General features: G+C 41.9%; 1 pseudogene; it reads left to right on the top strand.

The window, feature by feature from the left end:
- Positions 1-5,310: 5,310 nt before the first annotated feature.
- On the top strand, positions 5,311-5,749 carry LOC117013618 (coiled-coil domain-containing protein 58-like; annotated as a pseudogene).
- Positions 5,750-6,101: the final 352 nt, after the last annotated feature.

Genomic DNA, 6,101 nt, shown 5'->3' with positions numbered 1-6,101 from the left:
CTTACGAATGTATATGCCCATTCACTTATCCCCTTCCCTACGGCTGCTGCTTGCTTTCTCACGTGCGAGGGTAAGCATGCTACATAAGCCCCATTTTTCCCTGCAGCAGAAGAAACACCCTAAATCTCTCCAAACTGACTGCTGCTGGCCTAATTAGGGAACTCCAATTTTTAGGTCCTAACTCCAGTATGCGGGAGATAAGGAGGGGTAGCTGTTCCTTTAGAATAGCACTGGCCAGTAGAAATATACTAGGAGCCACATAAGTCTTGTAAAATTTTCTAGGAGTCACCTTAAAAAGCTAAAAATAAATAAGTGGAATTAATTTTAAGATATTGCGTTTAATCCAATACATCTGAAATATTATTGTAATACTTAGGCAATTGTTAATGGACTATTTTACGTCCTTTTTTGGTATTAAGTCTTTGGATTCCAGTGTGTGTGGTACACTTACAGCCCATCTCAATTGTACTAGCCACGCTTTAAGTGCTCACTGGCCACGTAGGGCTGGTGGCCATTGGATTGGACAGCACAGCTACAGGACAACAGGTCTGGCCCAGAAACCATCAAGAGGGATTCAGTCTTGATGATTTTGACTGCTCTCCTTAGAGCTCCATTAGAACCTGGCAAGTAGTGTCAACAATTGTCACTGGGGGGGAAGACAATATTCCCCATCAGAGGTAACATGGCAGACCCAAAGTGCTCTACCCGAAAAACAGGGAAAAGGGAATTCGTGCTCTTGAAACCTGTTTGTGGCAGGAACTTCACACGTTTAATTCTTCGCCCAGTCCCCATTGTATAGATGAGGAAAATGAAATATGGAGTTCAGATTGTCAAGGTCAGATAGCCACTCTATAGAACTAAAGTTGGATTGAAGTCTAATTGTAAAACCCTAGTTCTCTAATTTAAAAATCACTACTAGGAAGTCAGGTGAAATGTGGATCCGCTGTCTTCACCCTCACAGACCCAACTCTGCTGGGTATCCCAAAATCTGTATTTTTATTGTGTACCTTCAGTGATTCTATGAGGTAGTCCCCATGCAATATAGTGAAGGGAAAGCCCTCTTTCTCATGCCTTTCTGGAGGTCAGCTAATCCCCTGTCTGTCCCTCTTTAATGGCCCTCAGAAGGGAAATTACTTTGAGAGCAACATCCAGAGTCCCCCTTACCCCCCACCCCCCCATACACCTTTGGCCTATTCTGAAAAGACTACATGCAGGGGATCTTTGGCCTGAAATGAACCCGTTTAGCTCATGCTTTCCAAGAATTTGATATAAACCAAATTAGAGATAGAATGTTTCAAAGAAATCTCTGAATGTAGGGATGCTAGTTACAAGACAGCAACAAAAAAGAGAAGGTTGTGTACTTAAAGAATACAAGTTACATATTTGTGCTGAATTGGTGGTGTGGAATAACAATAGAACAAAGTTTGGTTGTGTCTTGCCCTGTGTGTGTTTTTTCTTTTAAATTTCAACTTTGCGTGTCAGGGTCTCTCTATACAATGTACACAATGTGAACTGCAGCATCTTAAATGTTTGGCAGGACATTCATGCTCATGACATCACATGCTGGCAGGACAGGGAGGCCACTGTGGGGCTGGCCCCGGGAAGAGGCCGCATCAGTGCTGCCATTGAGATGTCCCCACAAAAGAGTGTGTGACAGCCAGATGTGCTGCTTAATGGAGACTGAACCAGAATTGTAAGTGGAGCGTTGGCACATGCTGCTTGTGGCTTGAATAGTAGCTCTTGAGGAATCTATATTTCTTTACCTCAACGCAGAATCTGAGAGCTCAGGCTTTGTGGTCGTGTGGCTGGGGGAGGGAATGGAGATGGAGGGACTTGTCACTGCTCCATGACCCACTGTTGAAATGAAAAACGTGGTAAGGTTAAACCATTTCTAGAGGACTGTGGAAGGTAAGAATTGCTTATGCTTTGTATCAAAATTACCTTTCAAGGAGAACCCAGTTGTCACAGAGCCCAGTCTGGGGCTTTCTTTAATTAAAATGGTTCTTTCTTTTATATTGAGTTCTATACAGCTTTGCTTTTCAAACTGTAATGTGCATACAGATCACCCGCGGATCTTGTTAAAATGCAGAGGCTGATCCTGCAGGTCTGGGGTAGGGCCTGGGATTCTGCATTTCTAACAGGGTCTCGGGATGCTGGCGCAGTTGATGTAGACTCAGACCTGGAGTAATATAGAAAATTGGATCCCATAGAAAAATACAAATCAGAAAATAAAAGTTGCCCATCATTACATCATTAGAATTTCTTTTGTATATATTCTTGGTCATCATTTTATTTTAAAACCAAAATCTACTAACTCTATGTATAGTTTTGTAACCTGCTTTAAAAAAAACAAAACATTATGTAGAGAACATTTTCTATCTCATGAAATGGTTTTCTAAAACGTTTATTGTTTTAATTTATTGGGGTGACAATTGTTAGTAAAATTACATAGATTTCAGGTATACAATTCTGTATTACATCATCTATAAATCCCATTGTGTATTCACCACCCGGAGTCAGTTCTCCTTCCATCACCATATATTTGATCCTCTTTACCCTCATCTCCCACCCCCCTCCCCCCTTACTCTCTGGTAACCACTAAACTACTGTCTGTGTCTATGAGTTTTTGTAAAACAACATTTTTAATATCTACATAATCTTCCATTGTGTACCATAATTTACTCAAGGAATTCCGAAGTATATCTTTGTTATTCCGATTCTTTTCTAATTTTTTCTAAGTAATTTTGCCATGAAGATCCTTAGATGTTTGCACATACACATGATGGTCTCTTTAAGATAAATTCCTAGAGAAGAATTGCTGGATCGAATATCCCAAAAGTGTTTTAAGAACCATTCATGTTTTTGCTAGAGAGGTGCCTAGTTTCCCCTAGCTCTTCTAACAGAATTTAGTATATCAATTTAATTTGCTGTTCTTTTAAAATTATTAGAAATAATTAAAATTCACTGATGTTTGATATGGAATTATATAATAAAATTACCTAAGAAAATACTTATTAAAAATAGTTAATGAAGACATTTCAATAGTATTTATGATGGGAGAAAAGGTGTGAAGAAGGGAGGCCGAGGGTCTGAAGTTCAGCCTGTTCTACGTTACAATTCTGCTTCAGTTGACTCTGGTCAAAAGGAGTCCAAACAGGAGCATTTATCTCCAGGAGACCTTGTGTTGAGGGACACTGATGCCAATAGCGTCAGAGTTATGAGGGGGCAGCTCTGGGGCTAATGTTAGCTAAATCATTGTTTTTTTATTTTATTTGCTCCCTCATAATCTATTAAGCATAATATATTGAGACAAAAACAAAACAGGGTAAAAAAAAAAAATGAATCTGTTGCTCTGTCCCCAACCCTTCTAGACATTAATTTTGTGTTTAAGATAGAAAGAAAATTTACCTGGGTTCTCTTGCAGTCTGTTTTTTTTTTTTTTTTTAAATTTATGTTTCAGCTAAGGGTCAGGAAAAATGCACACGAAGGAGTCCTTTCAGAGGCATGAGAAGGTCCAGGACTGTTGGAGATGAGAGCATTTGTACCACAAGGCAGACGGGCTTTCAGGTGTTGGCTTTGGCTTCCAGGAGCAGAGTAGAACCTTTGTCCGGTTGGGCCAGTCATTGTACCTCAATGCCCTGAGAGGACAGGGAATAGCCCCGGTGGCCAGCAGTTCCTCCATACTGGACCAGCCAGAGCCCATCCTTTACTGGAACTGTGGGTCAGAGCACATTCCTCTCTGATAGCAAAAGTGGGAAGAGGTTAGCTGGAGCTCTTAGCAGCTGTGGTTCCAGCCCTGTGGAAAACGTGAGTCTGGGAAAATGAGGCCAAATGCAGAGGGACATAGGGGCAAAAGAACAGAGAAAGGGCTTTATGGTTTATGAGGGCCTGGTTTCATCATTTCTGAGTCAGCCTCACACGTGATTTGTTTACACAAACCTTTACTTTTCCTCACTCACACCTTTACTTTTCCTAATCAAGTTTTGTCAGTTACAACCAATTCTGACTAGAGAGAGATTCTAGTTATAGGCATAGGTCCCACAGTGTCCTCTTCCTTTGGGGCATTGCACCTTCTCTTTCACCAGCTGCATGGTCTGAAGGGATCATGACCCTCCTCCTTTGCCACAGTGACAAGTTCAGAAGATGGATGTGTGATCCAATCAGTTCCAATAAAGTGACTCAATAAAGTTCTCTCCTGGCATTTTTCAAATTGATGTCAAAGAAGGAGACCGTTCTTGTCCAGTTAAGAGAGATTCCAGTATCCTTGTGATCTGTCAACCTCGTGAAGGAGCATATCTGTAAGAAGGGAGAGGACGGGCAGAAATAAGAGATGGAGAGCAGGGTGCCCAACAATATTCAGGACTCTACTTCTAGATGACCCTGGAGCCAACTCCATCATTTTTAGTCAAAGCTAGTCTGAGCTGGGGCACATTTAATCAAAAAAGTCTTCTTTAACAGAGGGCCACTTGAACCGTTTGGTTGAGACCTCAGGCCCGAGGCAGTCTCATATTTGGGCCACTGCTTGTGGTAAATTTATACAGGGCAGAAGGCCAAGGTTTCATAACTAATGTTTATCCTAACTGAAACCCATACATACCCTCTTCACCTCCACCACTGTTCCCTTGCCACCTGTCCCTTATATTAGCTGCTAAGTCAGAGTTTAGGTAAACGGAAACCACTTTAATGTTGCAAACGGAGAATTTAATACAGGGAATTGGTTGCAGATAATGGAATAGCTGAAAAGCCACAGAAGATGATGAAGTAAATCAGAGTTTGGCAATAGTAGAAACCCACTACCAAGCAATGGAGAGGCAATGAGAGGCCATGCCTTTAGAACCCAGAAACTGGGGTCATCTAGTGGGAGCTGGGACTATGGTGGGGCTGCCAGATGAGGGCTGAGACCACAGAGGGAGGGGTTGTCCTGTGGGATGTGGGACCATGGGATAGACTCAGCTCCTGCTGAGGGAGCTACCCAAAGCAGAGCAAAAGAGGGAGAAATACTCTGGTTTCTCCCCTCCTCCCACTCTCCAGAAGCAGCCAGAGGTCAAAGAAGCCTGGGGAATATAGATAGAAGAGTAGGAGAAGGGTAGGAAGTGGTTCTCAGAACAGACAGACAATTAAGTCTGAATATGGCAGAGCAGATCTAAGGATTAGGGAACCTCAAATCTGGTAGCTGCTGAGGCCTCAAGAGGGGTGGAATGGGGGCAGAATGGGGGCGGGAACCCTCGGAGAGCCTGCTGTTAAGTGCCTCCCAAATGAGTACTTCTGTACTTGTTTACGACATTGATTCAAAACTGATTCCAGTCCAGCATGGCGGCGCCCAGGGATGGTGAGAACTGTGAAGAGCTCGTGGAGTTCCAGGAATTACTCCAGGTGATAAGGAGATTGAGGACAGAATAGTACGTTTATTAAACACTACGTTTCCAACAGCTTTCTTTGCAGGGAAATTCATGCTAGCCAAACCCCTAAACAACCTGATGCGTCTTTGATGGCAGCTCACAGCAAGTAGACACAGTCGCAAAAAACCATACAGCTCAGATCTCATCAGTAATAGAAAACCTCCAAGAAGAGAGAGAAACGAATTTGGACAATTCAACATTATTAAAGCAAATTAGAAAAGAACAGTCAAAATCGAAATGGATGCAGTTAGAACTGAATGTTGAGGGAGTGGTAAATGACAGGAACCGGAAATGGGAATGTGTTTAATGAACGCTGCTGAATTCACTTCAAGCCTCCAAAGAATGAATAAAAAGATACTTTTCTCTTTTTTAAGGACCAGGTCATCTCATGAGAGCTCAGCATGACAGACATCAACAGGACAGGCTTCCTAGGATGATTTCTGAGTCAACACTCCAAGAGCTTTTGTTGATTTCAATCCCACTTAGCCAAGACATCAAGTATAAATTATTCTGATTCTGTAACACATCATGTATATATCACGCTGTGTGTTCACCACCCAGAGTCAGTTCTCCTTCCATCACCATATATTCGATCCCTTTTATCCTCATTACAGAATTGTACAACTGAAACCTGTGTAACTTTACTAACAATTGTCACCCCAATAAACTTTAATTAAAATAAATGAATAAATGAATAATTCT

The sequence above is a fragment of the Rhinolophus ferrumequinum genome, chromosome 2, assembly GCF_004115265.2.
Source record: "Rhinolophus ferrumequinum isolate MPI-CBG mRhiFer1 chromosome 2, mRhiFer1_v1.p, whole genome shotgun sequence".
NCBI lineage: Eukaryota > Metazoa > Chordata > Mammalia > Chiroptera > Rhinolophidae > Rhinolophus > Rhinolophus ferrumequinum.
This window is presented reverse-complemented; position numbering and strand designations above follow the sequence as displayed.